The sequence below is a fragment of the Hyposmocoma kahamanoa genome, unplaced genomic scaffold, assembly GCF_003589595.1.
Source record: "Hyposmocoma kahamanoa isolate Upper Pololo Valley unplaced genomic scaffold, ASM358959v1 100021, whole genome shotgun sequence".
Taxonomy (NCBI): domain Eukaryota; kingdom Metazoa; phylum Arthropoda; class Insecta; order Lepidoptera; family Cosmopterigidae; genus Hyposmocoma; species Hyposmocoma kahamanoa.
This window is the reverse complement of record NW_020653200.1, coordinates 10,322,278-10,343,464: the sequence shown is the minus strand read 5'-3', so window position 1 is coordinate 10,343,464 and position 21,187 is coordinate 10,322,278. Positions and strand designations below refer to the sequence as shown.

Genomic DNA, 21,187 nt, shown 5'->3' with positions numbered 1-21,187 from the left:
TACGCCAAGAAAATCGAACGAACGCACTTTTGTATAATGCATTCAGTTTCATGGTACGGCCGCTTGTACATTTCTTTGTCCAAATTTAACATTTAGTGATGTAGGTATACGTTAGGCAACACTGTTCTCGATTCTGATCAATTTTGAAAACAAAGGTACGAAAATTATTATGACCTTAGCAATATTATAAAAATATTCTAGAACTGTTTTGTTACCTATAACGTTTTGTAGTATCTATTATCAGTAGTATTTGTAATTTCGATAATTTTTGCAGCACGTTACCTCTAATGTCTGAATATAGTGAGCAAATAATTACATACTTCACCGGATATGTAGTACGAGTAATATAAAAATCTCTCCAAATCTTTACAAAATCCAGTAGTTGGTCATACGTGTGAATTCGTTGCTTTCGAGGACGAAGGTGGTCTAGTTTATCCCATCTAAGATACTGTCAAAAAATGCAAAGTAGCGGAGTTAGAAATCCGAGAAATAATAAATAAATCACAAAAATTCCACCCGAGGCCGTCATTAAGTAAACCTCTTCTGATTAATAAGATTTTACCATATTTTGTCAGCAGTAACATTTTCATTGTCTTGCCAGTCATCAATTTGATCAATTATCAACAGAAAACATCTAGTAAAGTTAATTAAGGCAGTCGCAAGTTCATATATTGACGTTCGTTTTCATTATTTATGTTAATCGATAAGATCTTCTATTACAAAAGTATGTTATATAATAAGCTCATTTTATTGGAAAGGCAATAATTTTAATATTTGACGTCGATTAAAAATTAAAGTCATTTTATTAAGTAATCCACATTTTTTAAAACAAGTAAAATAATCCTTTATTCCTTTCCTTCTTCCTTTATTTCTTCTTTCCTTTATTCCTTTATTATTTTAATCCTTAGCTATCCTATTCTAGTTTTTTTCTATTCAATTAATGTAACGACTACTTGTAATCAACAAATACTTGAACAAAAATTATTCTGCTTAGTATCGATTAATTGAATGGAATAAGCGTGTTTACGCGTATTATGTATGTAGTATGTGACGTCATAGTGGGTACATATTCATACAAATTGCTGTACTTGCGGCGTCTATCTAGATATATGTCTGTGCTGCTACACTAGAGATGGGATGGGAACGAATTCGAATATCGTTAAGTATAAAAAAATTCAGTAAATATTTTGTATGGAAGTATTTTTTTTATTTGCACTGCATCTCGGTATCCCTGTGGCAAAGACGTAAGAACGTTGGACCTTCCCGACAGAGTCGAGTTTCCTGACAGTTGATCGCCGGTCGCACTATTGCAAAGGCAGCCCGTGGTATCATAGTGAGCACCGTGTTGTGGCCTTGCTCAACTTGTTGGAATAGTCATCATAATCATCATCTTCAACCCATTTATTCCCACTGCTAGGCACAGGTCTCCTCTCAAGTGAGGGTTTAGGCCATAGTCCGCCACACTGGCCCAATGCGGGTTGGGAACTTCACAAGTTTTCAGAGGGTTGTGAACTTTCTTCGACGTGCAGGTTTCATCACGATGTTTTCCTTCACCGAAAAGCTCTCGGTAAATTTCAAATTAAATTTCGCACATAAATTCCGAGAAATTCAGAGGTGCGAGCTCGGATTCGAAACCAAGGCCTTTGCATAGTCATATTAAGGAAAATGGTGTCTAAATTTTTGGCATCTCGACTCATCCGAAGAACAGAGTCCGATGTGATTATATAGCGAAAAGATAATAAGTACGTTACGAGAATAATTTAGTTATTCAAACTAAGGCCTATGTAAAGGTGTTTTGAGAATTTATATATCTTATTTCGTTTCGGAAATATAAAATCGAACAACGGTCGATCTGACATCCACAGCGAAGAAGAACGAACGAAATGTACTGTGTCCTGAGAACAAGTAGTCTTGCATATAGATCTTTGTTCTACGGATGAGTCGATCTTATCGCGGAGCTCCAATTTAATTTATTCACATAATTATGCTATTAGAGCTACGTTAAATCAATACTACTACTAAATATTAAGACTTCATAGGCCTTTAATGTATGATAGCCCTTTGATATTGTAGTTAATTTAACTGCCTCCGTGGCCGAACGGTTACCATGCCGGACTGCCTCCCGGGCCTCTCGATTCCCGGGCCAGGAGAAATATTTGTATGGCCTACATTTATTTATCTCGTGAGTTTGGGTGTAATTTGTGGTTGTCTATATGTGTGTCTATGGCACCCGCGACACAGGGTTTCCTTAGTGCGGGGTTATGATACGCACTCAACATAGCCCCGCGTTACAACATAGCCCCGCGTTATTAAAAGAAAATATTAATTATATGATTCGCACCAATTTGACGTGTACTGAAAAATCTTATCACAGATTTGGGTTTTCGTTGTTTTAGCTCTCAAATTTATGAGATGATTTATTTCTATAAAATAGAAGTATCGATATCAAGACTCGATACTACATTGACTCTATAGCCCCATTAATTGCGAACGTATTGGATACCATGTTGATTAACATGTTCACAGAGTTGCATTTGACGAAGAGTATTTTCTTGCGTACATTTAACATTTATGGAGACCTACTAATTTCGAGTTTTGTCCCTAAATTTAGGAAAAAAATATATGAAATAGAATTTTTAAGGTCCTTACATTGTACGAGTATTTCAGGCTTCATATTTCCCCTATCTTCTTAACAAGAAATACTGAACAGTAACCCAACTAAGTGGCCAAAAACGTTAAGCGATTTATAATTTATAGTTTAATAGGGCAAAAATAAAATTGACTGCTGAGGCGAATATTATTGCGTGCAGTTCGTATGGTTGAATGTGTGGTTTATGCGTGCTCGGGGGAAAAGTTTTGCTGAGAGATATTTTTTTAACTATTGCGCTTACAATTATAAGCTTGAAAATATTTAATAAAGCAACATTTAAAGAATCTGACCCTTATTTATTTTATCTAAACTGTTCGAAAATGAAAACATCGATTTTTCAACTTCCTTTAAAATATTGAATTATTCTTGAATGGCGCCTTGACGTCGAGTTGCGGACACCAGCCCATTACACCAGTGACCAAGTTATTCTTGAATGTATAAATCGATACACAAAGTAAATAAAGTTTAAATTAATAAATACTTAGTCTTTTTTAAAAAATATTCCTATGGTGTAACGTTGAAAATGTGTGTTTTAAGTTTACAAAATAGCAGAAAGAAAATTGCTTTCCACTTATTCTTAAAAGAACAAATCTAATATTATACAGAACGTAGAACTTAATCCGCAGTGTCAATTGCTTGAGATACTATTGCCAAGAGTTTTGCCCAGACAGACGTCATAAACCCTGTCTGTGCAGAAGAGTGTGAAAGAGATAATGCAGATGATTCAGTCAGGTCTTTCCACAGATGCTGCAAAAAGTAAAGTATTCCTTGCGCTGGCGCACAGTATTCCAAAATCCAAACCAAACATTTTGTGTGAGGCGTAACAAGAGGTATCTATGTTTTAATATTCCAAACGCACGATGAAAACTCCCCCCTGCACAATTTTCTTTGGTTTTCGAGAAAACTTAGGTGCTTCTTATTTATCAAATACACATTTGAGTTTCACTACAACCTTTTATTACCTCTATATATACGTATATTCAAAGTTCGGAAAATATGGAAAATTATAATATTCTGACTTTGTTTAACAAAAGCTTGTGTATTTAGTGCACTTTGTAAGTGGTCAGAAATTTATTACATGGTCGACATTACCTCATTTTCTACATGTGGTTCCAACAATTCCGTACCTACATTGTTACTGATATTTACAGAGGTAATTGATTGTTGGTTTTATGGATTAAATTTAAAATCATATCACGTACAATCCCTAACGGAAATTTTATATGGGCTCAGATTTTTAGACAGCTAGAAACGCGCTGGCAGCCATTATAAATTTTATGTTAGTCTTAAAACTAAAACACTTTAATCAACTGCAACTGCAAATTTTACACTTTATATATACCTAACTTTACGAGCATGACAAGTAATAATATTAAATATAAGTAAATAAGAATGAACGAGTATAGTTTTATGAATTAAAATAACTTTCATCATGGCATCAACTTAATTGATTCCCTGTTTATTATTGCACGAGATAATAATTTGGGCTTGTCACAATTTGATGATCTCAGTACCGGATTCGATTCTTGAGTAGATCTGTTTGGGAATCGAGTTTTTCTAATTCTTAAGTTTTCGCGATTATTACACATAGAAAATGAAACAATTTTTTCGGGTCTAAAGCGCGTATATTTCTTTCTCCAAAAAAAACCAAAACCGGCTGACTGAGTCAGCCAGAAACCTGTAAAGGACCCGAAACGCTGATTTGTTTGAAAAAAAAAACTAATGTGCGAGATTTAGATTAGAAAAAATCCTACATATTTTTTTTTTGATCCTGGTTAGGGTGCCATGGGTAGTGCTTCGGAGCTACTTCTTTGCTCTGGTGCTCATAGTACAGGGAGTTTCCTACTTTGACAAGGTATAATTATTAAGAAATCATTATTGCTTTAAATTTATTCCGATAATGAGGTTTTAGGTACATTTCCCAAAGTAATGGTTGTCATAAATGTAAAATATCGTCGCCTTCCTTTCTCAAACTCATAATTTAAAGCACAAAGATACTGAAATGCAATAAATGTATCGTATATATAAATTTTGGAGGCTCATTTCATATCACATTTCCTTCATATTTACCCACTGGTTTTTACCTATTCTTAAAGTAATGCTGGATGCATTTATTAACACCCTTGATAAGAAATTTGAAATAAATGGAAAGTTTTCCCATCTCCTGAATTATCACTCTTTATAAGATACGAGTTTGAGAAAGTAAGGCATCGATTTGCGGGTCCGTCGACGTAAGCCTCTTGTTTGCTATCCGACGCCAATTCCAGCCAAAATGACGGTAAGTATTGTGAGGCCAGAAATGTTGTAATTTATTTTCTCCACGTAAAGGAATAAAAAAGAATAAAAATACAAGTCATGTCTATCAAAGACAGAACTTGCTCTATTAGACAATACCTGTCTGAGATATGGGATATATCTATGCTATTATCTAATACTAACACTTCCCTGGGTTTTTTTAGAGAGCTTTAAATCGCAGAACAGAGCTTTAAATTGCCATGATATAAGAGACACTGCCACTGCGCCTGTCACCCTGAGACATAACTTGACAAGTCCCATGTGCCTGTAATGTCACAGCACCCTTACCCTACAAAATCGAAACACACTAATACTCACATTACTGCTTGGCGGCAGAAATAGGTAAGGTGGCAGTACTACAGAAGACGAACTCTTTCACAAGGAGCCTTACTGCTTCTATGTATGGCGTGAACAAGCCCTTATTTATTCAGTTAACATTTATGCGTGCTAAATATACCAACTTTATTGTTTTAAACAATTGTTTCTGAATAAATAAAGAATTATCTAAAACAAAATAAAATATTGTCAAAAAATAGACAGTAGAGCTTTATCAGCAGCACAACGACGAGGGCGATCTACTAGGGATCTTCTTGCGTACGCCTCTCATCTATGGAGCGAGGCTATAGAAAGACATGGTGAAGCAAGGAAGCAAGCAATGGAAGAAATCCAGTGTTGTCGAGAGTCCATGGTTAGTCCTTTGAATTTGACACTTAAGGCAGTCTACGATTGGGGCGATGCCAATCTTGTCAAATTTAATGCTACAAAAACGCAGGCGTCTCTATTCTCCACAAAGCGGAGTCCCTTTCACCTGACTCCGACTTTTCGTGATGTATCCATACCGATAGCCGACCGTCTCCAGCTACTTGGAATGGACTTGTCGTCCAATCAGAACTTCGGCAGATACATTGAATACATGGCCAAAAGTGCAGCCAGGAAGCTTGGCATCCTTTTCAAGGTGAGGCGTTACTTCACATCGGGGCAGTTGCAGCTGTACCAATCACAAGTTTGGTCGTGTATGGAGTTCTGCTGCCACTTACGGGATGGCTCTGCTAAATACCAACTGGCCACCTTGGATTCATCAATAGACAAGCCTGCCAAGAGGCTTATAGGTGACTCGAAATTAGTAGAGGCGAAGCTGCAGAGCCCTGAACACCGCCTTAAAGTTGCCTGCTTATCGGTATTCTACAGGATATATCACGGAGAGTGTGCGATGGAATTGCGTGGTTCGATTCCGCCCTCCCCTTTTGCATCATCGGGGTACTAAACGTGGACTGGGATTCCACCCCTATATCCTGGATATTTCCAGGATTCGCACGAAGCGTTTCGCTTCCACATTTATAGGGCGAGCGGTTAGAGAGTGGAAGTCCCTACCGGCGGACTTGTTCCCCGAACGCTATAACTTAGATCTTTTCAAGGGAGGAGAGTGAATAGGCATTATTTAGGTGAGATGGAGGTTAAATGCGCACATTATTATTTATTATATTATTATTATATATATATATTTATTATAAAAAAAGCTCGTTGTGTAGAGAGTTTAGGAGAACTATTTCTGTCGCCCAGCAGTAATGTAAGTAGTAACGCATTATTGCGTTCCGGTTTTGAAGAGTAGGTAAGAGTGCTGGAAACTACAAACATATGGGATTTGTCGACTTTATGTCTCAGGGTTACAGACATATTGGAAGTTTCCTTCAGATCGTTGCGATTTAAAGCTTTGTGTGGCACTGCAACGGGTAGATCTATGGTTTACCAGCAAGCGCACGACTTGTCCGTCCCTTTACTTGGTAACATTAAAAGTAAATGTTTTCTGAATAAGTAAGAGTTTGTTCCCAACATGACGTAATTGAAAAAAAAAAGACTTTCGCGTGTATAGCGTACAGGGGGCCTAAAAAGACCGCTTTGGCAGAATAATAATATGATTAGTTGACAGTTCACTGTTCTACGGAGACCTCCATAGAACACTGTCAAATAGATGAACTGGTTTTTTTTTTGTTTGAAACAATTCATAAAATTATAAATTGTCAATTAATCATAATATTATGATTTTGCCAATACGGCCTTTTTAGCCCTGCAGATTAATTAAGCGATTTTATGGAATGATCTGTCAATTTGCGAAAACGCGAATTGAGAACTGTATTATTGTATCCTACCCGCTTTTTTCATGGCCATCCACAAGGTCGGATTTGCTTCTCTATAGATAAGGTTGCGCTAAAAAATTCTGTAGTCAAGTGCGGAAACTCATTTAGAATTCATTTATTTTAAAATAAACATTGAATTCCAATCAAAGGAAGCCTTTTAGGCTCGTCTTTGTTCAAAATTCAGAGTGAACATTTGCTGCTTAACAATTAACATTCGTTTGTCTATCTTAAGAATTTAAGATCCATCAATATATCTCCTAGAACTCAAGTTACTCTGTGTATAGTAAAAGTGTGTCCAACAACTTTATCAGTAAATCGCAGGATTGACTTGACAAAAATTTTAATAAAATTTTTAAAAAACGCCCGTTACAGAACAGCGAATACTAAAAAGTCAATAAAGTCACTGTTTGTCTACAAATTAGTTGAGACCAGTATCACGAGTACAAACTCGGTGAGTGTAACTTTAATAAAGCTTAGTTCCCGTGTACACTTTCGTACACCATCATTAGACCCCAGGCACCATTTGCAATTACTCGTAGAAACCAATTAAATGGGCCTAGACACGACAGTTCTGATGTAAATAGTTGAAGTGTTGGGTAATATACAGATTGTTCTGCTTGCTGCATTAGATCAAGGTTATTTTCTAGTTTCATCGGATTTACATAGATTGATATTATTTGTGGAGGCAGACTTAGCCAGATTAGCAAACTCCGTACTAATTTTCAATTTTAGGAACACAAAAGTTTTCGAGGAAATAATTTTTGAAAATAGTGATAAGTGATAATAAGTAAACTAAAAAATTGAGATTATAGTTATTACAAATCGCTCATTTGGTGCTACACTGACGCAATTGTACTTCTTGTAATGCTACAGGAGAAATTGATTTTTTTAAGTTTATTTCAAATTTATGTCGTGTTGTCCTGTTAATAAAACTTTGTGTATTTTTACAGTACTACATGTAAATATAACATGTTTATGTATTTTCTGCTCATTTTTCTCCAAACGAAAATAAACACTTGTTACAGATGTTGTTTGCCAAAATTATTACGTCAATGTAGTACCAAATATTTTTCCCTAAAAGCATACCGAAGATGTCATAATGTCACGTTTTTTTAATTTTAGTAACAACACATTTCTTTAATTCTTTATAAAACACCATGATTTAAAAAATGCTATTCCTTGCAATTTTAAAATGTTACTTTTCTACCCCATTTCCATGTCTGGTATTCTAAAGACCTATCGATTTTCAATCTTTTGATGTTATTTATCACTGTAGGATTGTTTCTGCCTGCCATTCTCACAATTCGGTGTTCTCAGCCTAATAATAAGATTGAAATATGAACAAGTTTAAGCTAAACTATTAATATTGTGAACATATTAGTCTTCAGAACCTAGTGCTTCCAGGTCCGCTTCTCTAATTGTTGCCAATTTTTCTTATATCATTTTTAGCTATTGAAATTGCTTCTGTTTCGCGTTCGATTTTTTTTCTGATTTTCAAATCATTTTTCAAACTGAAAATAACTTCTTTTTTTTATTTTTCTCTGTTTCCGTTTCTTTCAAAGGAAAGGCGATGGTAGTAATTGTATCTTCGGACGAGACACTCGTATATATGATGGAACTTTTTAAAAGAATCTTCGTGGTGAATTATATTTTTAAGTGATTACAAAAGCAGTATTTTGCCACTCAGAATATTGAATGGCATAGATGTAAGCCATTCTGGGCTAAAATGAGAAGTACATGGGTTTGAAAAATAAAATAAGTATGATAACTACATAGCAGAGTTTAAATCTTGAAAATACCTTTAGGTAAAAGTATAAACTATATTAATGAATATTTATGTTTCTATTTGCAAAAATGTGCTGTTTTAAGAATGGCCGTTTTAGACTCCGTCGGTATAATAGTATCACTTGCATCGTCATTATGTTCGTGGATGGTAAAGGCAGGGGTTATTGAAGATAATGCCACAGTACCCGATGTTGGTAGTTCTTCTGTATTATGGATTATCTGTATTTGTGTCATCTATGTATATTTGTGTCATCATGACAAATAAAAAGCAACTATATTTCACTGACATTTAAGTTCAATATTCTTTTATGTGCCAGTAGACTGAGACCTAGAATATTCTAAATCACTCTATAGAGTTGCGATGTTGTGCCTAATTGTGGATTTTTGGTATATATTCCAGCGATTCCAGCATTTAAGTTTAGCAGAGAGATCCCCTAAAGGGATAAGTTCTTCTTTGTCGTTATCTCTTTCTGTAATTTGTTTTTTATGTACAAATAAGAATTAACATAATATGTACATTGAACATTCAGTGCGGTTGACGAGTTAACTCGTTTAACGTTGATAAGTTTAACTCGTTCATTATTCTGTCGCCATTTTTGTACTGGGATAGGAAAACTGAAACCGACAAAAAGCAATCTTTTTGCATCAAAACGGTTGTAAATGACGCATATACTATATTTACAGTGTGGATTCGCCGTTCCTATTTGATTATCAAAGTCAATGTTTATTATGTATATTTTTGAAATAAATTAATAAGTTATTCACACAAAGAATCTATAAGAATGTCTTAATGACATAATATCTTTTACAAACATTTGTTGAGTACAAGTACTTAGTTGGCATAAAAATTTACTGATATGTGTAAATGACTGTGTCTGTATTAATGTATTAATAATATTATTTGTAACAATATTATGTAAGATTTTAGTTTACTGTGGTGTGTGAGTGGCGACACAGGTTGTTGATACATTTTACATGAACTTACAGTTACTTGGTGGAGCAGAGAGTGGATGTTAATTATTTATGGTACCCCCAAAACATGGATTTACCACAACCCAAATCATACACTTAATGATCAGTTTTTGCTTTTGCATACGACGAAACGAAAAGAAAGAAAAGTATGTATGTAGTCTGTGATAAACAACTTCAACTTATGAATAGAATACATACAACGAAACAGATTAAACCTGAAAGCAATAATTTCTGGAAATTAATTTATTTTATAAATATTAGGGGTTAAAGTATGAAATTGCCGTTTTATTGCAATAGGTTCTTTGAATTTTCATAGAATCTTCATGGTTTGAGGTTTTCGAATGAAACTTTTTTCAAATGGTTTCTGTGATTTTTTTTTTTTAAATTTGAAACATTTGAATATCGACTTTCATATAGACAAAACACATACAACACAAAAAACTTGTGCACAGGAACAACGAAACAGAACAAACATATTCAGCAATAAGCGTATTTCGTATTCCGAATACTGCAAAAGTGCACACAGAGGTAACTCGCTGCGCTCAAGACCGGTCGTGTCATCATGTAACGGAACACAAGTCGTAATTGAATTGAAAAATCATTATTAAATTATTAACAATGCATTGAGTGAGAAGAAAATGTGAAATAAAAAGAAATATAGGTTTTGCAATCCATCAGTTAACCAGTTCAGCTATTTCCAATTTGTGTTATATAAAATTTATAATAATAATATTGCTATCACGGCATGCGAGAACCCCGGAAAGATTTACATTGGAAATACCATACGAAAACATGGTTTCCACTTAAGGTAAGCACAATAGTTAACTAATTATATTACAATTCATTAATTACTATAAATATAATAAAATCTAAATATTTATAAGGTAAATTTCATTTCAGACAATAACATGAATCATAATTAATATTCTTTCAATCGAATCCACAGATGTTAAATGCGAGCGTCAACCTTTATCAAGAGGAATGAGAATGGATGGTATGCAGGCCGGAAACTTTAGGTAAGAACAACATATTATACTGCCACTACATATTTAGAATTATACATTTTTGATGGTATTACGTAAATGTTAAGCACCAATAATTATTTATTTGTTTTACTGCAGGATTCCTGACTCCATTATAAAGCTCAAGACTCAAGACGGCTCCCTTGTTACTAGGAGAACCTATAATCTATTTGTATACCTCACAACCATCGACATAATACGCAAACAAGAGGAAGCAGTGAAAGTACAACAAGACAAGTCATACTACAATAACAGACAACAAAAATAACTTAAGGGATAAATAACATTATAATTAAAACTATAGTACTTAACACTATTAAAATACTATGTAAAAGACAAAAAATATTTAGATAAATATACACCAGCTTGTTTTTGTTAAATTTAGAGATTATTCATTACATGTCGATGAAAATTATGAAAATTATGAAAATCAACTATGAAAATGATTTTATAAAGACATAAATCCAATTTTGAAAATATTTATGCCACTCTTCCGTGACAATCTCTGAAACATATTTTTCATATTCTTCGACAGCCTCTTTAGGTGATGAAAATCGTTGACCGCGTAACTGGTTCTTAATTTTTGGAAATAAATGAAAGTCACAAGGTGCCAGGTCGGGACTGTACCTACACCATCCCGTGTACAGTCCCGACATACTCATAAGGTCAACTCATAAGGTCCTTCACCTTCAAAAATTCTTTTGTCTGACTGGCCGTGTGAGAACTGGCATTATAGTGGTGCAAAATTATACGGCGTTTACAGTTATTTTTACAAAGTTTGTCAATAACTTCCGGCAAACAAATTGTCGTGTACCAATCACTATTCATGGTACAACGTTCTCCAAAGCAACAGTAGCCACGTGCCCAGTTTTATTAAAAAAAGAAGCAATCCTCCGCTTAGAGGCACTTTGCACGCGTACCACTTTGGTTGGTTTCGGCTCATCTCGAAAGACCCATGCGCTTGATTGCCGCTTTGTTTTGGGATCGTAACTATAAATCCATGTTTGGTGTCCCACATCAAATTTGACGCCCCTTTGTTGAATCTTGTAAGCATGGCATTGCACCAAGTGACGCGATCCGTTTTTTGAGCCTTAGTCAAAATGTGTGGGATCCACCGAAAGCACAGCTTCTCACACCCAAATGTTTGTGTAGTATTGATTGTATTTAACTCATTCCTATGCCTGAATCTCATGGTATATCCCATGTCTGTCTGTTTTGATCATGCGGCGCACAGCATCGATGTTTTTGTTGTTCTCAGCAATGGACAGGCGACCATCACGAAATTCGTCACTGAGATTCACACGACCGCGTTTGAATTCTGCAAACCAGCTATAAATAGTCGTTTTGCATAGTGCTTCATTGCCAGAAGCAGTTTCAAGCCGAGCGAAGCTCCACTGAGCTGTTAAATTACACTTAAAGTCGTAGAAAGTCATACTACGAAAATTTTCACGAGTTAAATCCATGGTGATGTAGACAACCAATTTCTAAAGTGACTCCACAATGTAAAAACAAGTGATAGTCACAAGAAACAAACTGTATTCTACAGCCAAAGAGACCATTTTCAAATGTTGTAATTACTTTTTAATTATTGTTTATGTAAGTGGCCAGTTCCGGAAACTTATAGTGCGCTACATGTACTTCTGCTATATGACACTCCACTTTCTTTATAAAATATATTTTTCTGTAAACTGCGATAACTTTTTTAGACACAAGAAACATGGGATTGATACAAACAGTACGCGACAGTCTGAATTGAATTTATAATAGTACCCTGATCCAAAAAGATATTCTAAGTGTCTTTCAATGCTATCTAAATTTATAAATACCATAAAAAAGAGGGGGTTATAAATTATTTATTGGCGTATTAAATGGTGTTCAGCGCTTTAAATATTTTTTGAGTTTTTTTCTATTCATTTTTCTCTAAGTTCTTGAATACACTTGTATAAGTAACCGCGTTCTTCTTTTTTTCTCTTAATGCATTAAGTTCTTTGTAACGTAAGACTTAAGCATCTTGTCTGCAAAAATATTTAAATTGTTTTCAAGTAGTTTCTTGTTTTCGTTAGAGATTTTTTTTGCTTTGTTGTCTCTTGCAATAAATGAAAACAAAAATTCAGTTTAGACCGAACTAAGAAAAATTGTGTCGTTTACAAACACGTCGGTTATCGACTGCAATAGGTCACAGCTCTTCGTACAGGTGCATTTTTAATGAAATACGTAAGGCAAGACTACGTGAGTTGTCTCACGATATTTTATGCAGGTTTTTGCAATAAATGAAGATAAAAATTTAGTTTAGACCGAACTAAAAAAAAATGAGTCTTTCACAAACATGTCGGTTATCGACTGCAATAGTTCCCAGCTCTTCGTAGAGGTGCATTTTTAATGAAATATTGAGGGGACGGTTGCGTTTACGGGTGTGGGTAGGGAGGTTGACCGGTTGGCAGCCACGTGCACTAGTGCACGTATATTATAATAGGCTTATATTTCTTATACCTATGCGTATTTACGCTGCTCTTACGGGTATTTACGTCCTTTACGACGTACGAACTTGTGCTGTGTGTCGACTTTCTACTAAGTCAAGAAAAAGTTGAATTAATCGGCTTAGGAGGGAAAATAAGTATTTAAACCAAAAACTGGTTTAATGAAAGAAGTGATATTGACGATTTCTAACAAAATTTGTATAAGTTTCTAATTAATACCTAATTTTAAAAAATCGGAGACAATGAAAATGATGCTCCTAAGTGAAATGCGCATAAACCATATCGTTATACACTGAATATGTATATTAACGCCGTCAGCAAAAGATTCAGTTTGATTTGGTCTTCATAGCATTAGTGCTGTTTAGCTATTACATTTTGGTGATGAGAAGGCGGACTCATGACGTTGCTTGCATATTTCTGTTATACAAATTGTATTCTGGATGTGAAAAATTACCTGAAAGACAATACGTAGCTACGAAATAGTTACCTACAGTCATGGAGGTCTTTGTTTTGTAGTTTACATTTTCGTCCTTCGTCAATAAAAATAGTTATAATAGAGACACGTATATGCACAGTTTTACTCCTCTTGCCTGCCATTGCGTCTATTTTCAACAATTACAGGAACTCGACTCGAGAATGTACAGTGGTAACTTCGTCTTTATTTATAGTCTCCATACTTTCGGCGGTATCGTAATCGGAACTACTAAAATCGTGAAAATTCCATAACATATGTCGCAAGTCTCAATCGATTCCAGCGTTTTCTAGCGCTTATAACCACTCAACGCAGTCGTATCTATTTTGTCGTTTGTCTTGAATTCCAATTCAATTTTGTAAACTTTAATGTAGGTGGATAATTTAGTAATCGCAACTATCAATGTAGGTACAAGTACATAATTCTAAGTTGCAAATTTGTATTTACCAAGGGGTGGAGTCCTGGTGACCTGAAATGCGTCTAGTTTAGGCACCAGTCTCCCACAATATGATTCTTTCTTTTTTTTTATGTATAGTGCTTGTTGTTATGCTCAATGTACCGATAATGTGGCGAGAAAATAAAAAACTTATTATTATTATTAATAAAACAATATCGGCAAACTATTTAAAAAGCTATCTGTCTAGCTAAAGACAAAAAGTGAAAAAAAATCTCTTTGACCACCAAAATTTGTTCAATTAAACTGTCATGTGTATTTCTTTGTTCAAACAAAAGCCGTGTCCGTGGGTCCGTGGGATACGCAGAACGAAACAGTGGAATGTTTGAAAAAAAAAACAAATATTGAGTATTTATTGAGTTTGAAAAATGATTTTATCGTATCTAAAAATAAATAAAAATAAAATAAAAATAAAATCAAATCATTCATGATTGATTGATATTATGATTGATGACAATATGATTTTACTTTTTTTATGCCACCCTTTCGCATTGAAACGTTTGTCCAAAAGAAACATTGCAGCACTCATGAACATTGCTATTGTTTAAAATTTTACAACAGTTACCGTGGCTTTATGAACTTGAAGTAAGTTAATGTAATATAATTTAAGTAAATTCATAAAATATAGAAATATAGAATAACACTTGGAAAGTTGTGCGGTCAATTGGACTTTGTAAAGATCAAGGTTTGTTTGTTTGCCTACGTTAAATTACGTGTCGCATTTATTGTAATCGAGGTAAGGATCCCCTGGGTATAGGCGATGGTCATCACAGCGGTGAAAATAACAAGTGCTCAGTTTGGCTTTTGGATTAATAGTACCTACAAATAGTGTACAGGACTGTATCAATGGGTTCGAATGAGTGCTGACAAAGAGTTAGCAAGGCCAAGTAAATGTACTTACAGTTTATTAATTTTTATTATAAACACGTCTATCAAAGCAAAAGTGAAGAAAAGGAGCCAAAAACAATGAATTTAAATTTAGATTTAAAATATAAAACAAACTTTAAGAGACCATAAAATATTACAAAAGAGATTTACAGCAACTGCTGCTACAACTAGTAATAACCTTCTACCTGATAATCTTATTACATTCACGATTTTGTCGTCGTTGTTAAGGATTGAGGCAAAAAAAAAAAATAAGTACAGCAAACGGAATTGGTACGTATGCTATTTTAAGGTTTAAGGTTTGTTATTTCTGTAGTAAACGTATATAGTGAGTGAGGTACCCTCCTATTTATATAAAATATAATCGAAAAGGTACCCGTCTCTATATTATACTACGGTGTCTGCAGTGGCGAATACTAGCCAGGTGAAGCCTGAAAACCAGCAAATTTCTGAGGCTTTTACCTTTACTTCGACATTAAGCATTGCTTTATATTAAATATTGTTGTAAATCTTCGGTTGAAGAATAAAGTCTTTTTATTTTATTTATTTCGTTTAATATTAACGTAAATCTGTAGAATTGCCTTCCAGTTATGACTAGCTGTCTTAGGTAGAAAATGTAGAGACTCATGACAAGGGTTTTTTAAACTTGATTGAAATCGGCTAATTTTTGCTTTCAAATATCGATTCAGTGTATTGTAAACCTTCTCAAAATTATTTTAAAGCTTTTCAATTTACAACCTATGAACAATGTAAATATGAAACAAGAAAACGTACCTAAATATTACAAAATAGTACTTTAATTGTCATTACGCCAGGAGTTACAGTCGTCACAATTTAAGAGGCCCAATCTGAAAAAGAGGACAATAGTATATAACTTTGAATGCAATTAACGATACAATCAACAAACAATTATTACCTTATTGAGTTTAAAAAAATACATTATAATTTAGTGAAGCGTTACATAACATGATAGAACAAATTTCAAGTATTATTTTCGCATGAATTTCAAAATAACGTCTTAAAAACAATGACATCCTCAGTCTTATTTTATTTAAAATAATAGTGTTGTAACCAATTAATCGCCAATCAATTTCACTTAAAAATATATTGATTTTTTAATTTTGATTTTGAAAGAGATGTTAACTTAACATTGATAATATGATTGAAAATCAAATATTACACATTCGGTTGATACGAGCTCAACTGATCTTTTTTGCTCATCTTCCGATGAAAGTTAATAAAAATTAAAACTGAAGAAGTTTATTTTGTTTTTCTTCAGAAGTTTACTATTTAACTACAGGTCGCCCTTATGAACCCTCTTAACGTAACTATACTACAACAACAGGTACAGAACTGAAAACCAATGACCCGAAAAATAAACTAAACGGTAACAGACTCATAAAATTTCAAATCGATTTCTCGTGAGAATCGTCTGATACAGGTACCGATAGGTAATGAATTTCTTTAGTGGAACAGAGTAAAATAGGTTATAACTAAGCTTACAAATATAAGTGACTATATATGTATATGTATATAAAAGCTACTTATCGAAAGGAATTTAAATGAGACTGATTTATATAAACGAATGTGCACTACGTTACACCTATGGTACATCTCAAACTATCCTAAGCGCTATATCAGACCTTACAATTTAAATAGGGAGTTCCCATTACGTCGAATTGCTACTAGAAGCTACGGCGTTCGCTACGACGCACAGTAGATCTAAATTAATAAATACGTGGGCTTAGAAATAGTTTATGGAATACCAGTTGTTCTTTTTTATATGATGAATAATAACATCCCTGACAATTTTTATTGTTATTGAATTTTTTTTAAATGCGATAATAAAGGGAATTTATGTTTAGTTTTCATTTGTATGGAGAAGTAAATATTTTATTTTTAGCCTCAAAATATTGCAAAATATGATAAGGCTTGCTTAATTCCAATAAGCTGCGAGTAAAGAGACGGAAAGTACCTGATTTTTTAATATAATTTTTAAACATAATATACTCGATACCACTTTCAAAAATATTAATAATTGTTTGTTAATTTTAGTGTAACATACACAGTCTTATACGTTATAAGCATAAAAATATATCACAAACTTTTCCTAAGCCCATAAATTATCAGTTTGTGTTTACTGTGCGACGCCGAAGGGTGAATGAACGTAATGGCTTTGACGCCGGTTGCAGCGTAGCCACGTGAGTCTTAAGGGCCTTCTATTGCATAACGCAGTTGTAGAACTGCTAGGAATGTTTAATAATTTTTTGCACCTTACTTTAGTGAATGTTACGAATGTTATTATCCAAATTGAAAAAAAATAGTTAGTGGTTTGTTACTTTTATGTGTAAATAAATTGAATGTGATTCTTCTACAATTTTACTTCGGCAAATGAAATTTAGGGTAAAAAATTGTTTAGAAGAAGTGACAGCCGCGCCGTCTGGAGAGGATTGTCGGAACGTTCTCGCTGAACAATTTTTCAGGAGTGTACGGTTGGTGCTAAAATTTATTTAAAGCATGCTAATTTCGCGTGGCTATTAGTCGCCATTGATCCCGGACATCCACGCCCGCGCCTGTGCGGGACCGCACCCAACAACGCAACAATCTCTCTTTTAAACCAGATTCCTACAGAAAGACACGTCTTCTTCAGTCTTAGTGTCACAGTAGTCGTGGACGTATCTGGAGGCACTTGACACTTTACGCCGCCGCGAGCGCGATATAAATAGTACTTGTTTACCTTAAGCTGTGATAATAAACACCAAAGTTAACATGGACAGGTAGGATCTGTCGTCGCAGGGCAGGCACCGGCGGGTGTCGGCGGCTGCGCGCCGCGGGCTTGTTGTAATAGCTGTAACAACGCAATGTTAATATTGGGAGGGGCGTGGTTCAATGGCACTTACGTGATTCAGTCGCCGGCGGGGAGGGTGAGCCAGGGAGTGAGACGACCACGTGGTACTCGCCGAACCGATGCCTGTCCTGCGCATCCCCTACCATCTGCTTCTGCATCAACAACCGACCAAAATAATAGAGCAAATCACAACAAACTTCTGAACCAAATAACGGTCGGATTCATGCAAAAGGGGCAATAAAATATTTAATAGTATTCGTTGTCATTATTGTACTATTTTATGTTATGTAAATATAAATAACAATTGTACGTGATGTGTGAGAATTAGTGTAATAAAGTTTTTAAAACGACACTAAAACTTTTATTCTGTGTGTTCCTACTGGAAAGATTTGTAGTTGTCGATCCTATACATTTTCCTTCAAAATTAAAATATACAATAGGACATTTTAATCTTGGACGGGAATCTTTGAAATTTTTTTACAAGTAATGTGCGAGTCGGGGCAACTTCTAACGCAAATTATGTTAAGTCCTGTTCAAAGATAATGCACAGCAAAGCTCAACTCGTGACAAAGTCGCAAAAAGTTGTCAACGTCAATTTCGCAAAAGACATTGAAAACCTAATGCTGGTAGACACCAAATGATTTAATTACGCTATTTTATATATGATTCATCATTTCTACGCTTGTGATTTATACCTAAGTTTTCTGATCATGTTCTAGACTTCATTGTTTTATGTATTCTAAATCTCATGATCTTCCAACACTGAATGCGGGATTGTATACCCATATCTGTTATCCCTACGGGGAAACCGAATTAGGTGCGTCATAGCGTCCCCGCTCTATGTGCGAATGTTGCTATGTCCTCGTATCTATATGTATTTTTATTTTCCTTATCTCTCCGTATCTATAATCTCCGTGCAAATATTAAGCTTCCTAGGTTTCTAAAAGGTTTGCCTGTAATGACAATGTTGTGTGTCACGTGACGTATTCAAGGTGATTTTCACGTTTTATAAATAGAAATAACATTACCACCGTCCTTTTGAGTATGTACAAACATCTAATTTGTTTAAACTCTGAGATGATATCGAGGTCCAAAAATGTAAACAAACAACTGTCACTGTCAAAGTGACATCTCATAAATCCTAGACCTATATCCGGTTCTACTCTTCATATTACGAGTGATAAATATAATGAAAAAATATCCTTTTGTTAAACAACTTACAAAACTTTTAAAATCATTTTGTGTCATGAAATACAGTTCTATTGAGAAATAATGACGAAATGAGAAGGGCCACTGCCCATGGAAAGTTACCCTATATCACAGGTTTTTTTTATCAGAAACATAAACTCTATAATGCCTCAGTGGAACGGTTACCATGCACGTCTGCCACGCACAGAGAAAGAGGGAGAAACATTTGTATAACATTAATGCGATGGTGTACTATGCGTGTGTCCATGGTACCGCGACACAGGATTTTCCTAGTGCGGAGCTGTGGAGTAGTGTGGAGGAGTGTGTGCGTTATTTATATATTTATATGCCTTGTTTTGTTTTCGATAACATGTCATTGACTTAAGTTTTTACTCAAGCAAATATAGGGTGCAATTATGTATAAATAAAAGGCAATCAGTTTTCTTAGCTATTGTTCAAAAACTATTATATGGAAGTGCAAAAAGCATGCTACAACACGACGCATATAAAGCAAGGAGCACATTCGATAACAACAAGCGCCAGAAATCGAATGAACAAAATTGCGACGATGCAGCTTAATCTGGAATACAGGCAAACCGCCGACATGACGTTATCCATTCCTATTGATCAAAAACTGATTTTTTATTTTTTATTATAATGATCACTGTTTAATATTCAATTAATTTATTCTTTTTATTTTATTATTCTTTAAAAATAATTTATTTACAATAAAATATAAATGTAACAACATATTATAGTGTTTATATACCGAATAAAAAAGGTAGCCAAAGGTTGTGTGCACCTGAAACATTGCTAATAGCAAAAAACATATTTCCTCTAGAATACGTTATGTGAGCTTCTCTATTTATAGAGTGTTTAAATAAAAATGATTATTGGATTTATATTTTGCTTGTACATACACTTACACAATTTCAGAACAATATAAAACATAACGTCTTGCATTATTTTGTAGACCTTTACACGTTTACCACTATTCTTAAAATCTTTTTTTGTTATGGTAACACCTTTGCTTACATTTTTGGACTTCCGATTTCATCTCAGAGTTTAGTTCCTTTGTTCTCAGTTCTTTTATCCAAATTAAGAATTCTCGTTCTGCCTAATTATGTGGACAGAGATTCCTTACTCTATATATAATTTTCCTATAAATATTTATTATTGTTTGGATATTTTAGTAGTAGAGAGTTCCTTGTGAAAGAGTTCGTCCAGGAAAGTACTACCACCTCACTTATTTCTGCCACCAAGCAGTATCATGACCATTACTGCGTTCTGGTTTTGCAGGCTAAACGTGGTGATGAAATTACAGACACATGGGGCTTATGAACTTATTTCTCAGGGTGACAGGCGCAGTGGTCGTGCTCCTCAGATCATTGCGATATAAGGTTCTGACCCGAACAACCTTGTTCGTCGTATCACTTGATATTAGATATATGTAAAAAAACATAGATACAAAAACTTTTTTCAGATAATTTTTAATAGAATTTGCAATTTTTTTCTTCACCTATTTACCATATAGTCTGAAAAGTCACTGTAGACAATTTTTTTTACATGATGAAGACTAACCACGTGGTAAATTTCTCTGGTTAATGAAATATCGCTATATGTACTACAAACTTCATAATACATTACTTACTTATCAATCATCGAATACTTTTCGATATTGCAAGTCACGCCCTTGAAGCTTCATTAAGTGTTTCAGAATGACTTTACAGTTTACCCGTCTTTGAGTAAATTTACGGACCAGATAATACAGGGCTATTTTTAATTAAACAAATACCCACTTTCCTTTTTTGTTATTTTAATTTATTAAAATTAATTTAATTAAATATAATAATTAATTTAATTTAATTAAATATAAGGATTATACGCAGCGTAGGAGCTGATAAAGTTATTGTGCTACTTTTTTTCATTAAAAATATGATAGATAAAAAAATAAAATATATATAATTATATATAAAAAATATATATAAAAAAATAAAATATAGA

The 21,187-nt window shown here is 34.2% G+C and overlaps 2 protein-coding genes and 1 long non-coding RNA gene across 11 annotated transcripts in view; 2 read left to right on the top strand and 1 right to left on the bottom strand.

Annotated features, from left to right (window-relative positions):
* Positions 1–17,986, bottom strand: part of LOC113228486 (solute carrier family 35 member B1 homolog) — a 48,236-nt gene extending 30,250 nt beyond the window's left edge. The window contains exons 1-2 of the mRNA XM_026461980.1: positions 17,885–17,986; positions 15,922–15,995 (exon numbers count right to left, since the gene is read on the bottom strand). The gene's annotated coding sequence lies outside the window, so the exon portion shown is untranslated. The remainder of the gene's footprint in view (positions 1–15,921; positions 15,996–17,884) is intronic.
* The window catches only part of LOC113227908 (coiled-coil domain-containing protein AGAP005037), a 169,260-nt gene that overhangs the window by 13,626 nt on the left and 134,447 nt on the right, over positions 1–21,187 (top strand). The gene's annotated exons all lie outside the window — the stretch shown is intronic.
* On the top strand, positions 10,586–11,217 carry LOC113228685. Its single transcript, XR_003310329.1, has 3 exons — positions 10,586–10,645; positions 10,784–10,853; positions 10,959–11,217. It is a non-coding gene; the product is annotated as an uncharacterized LOC113228685 (long non-coding RNA).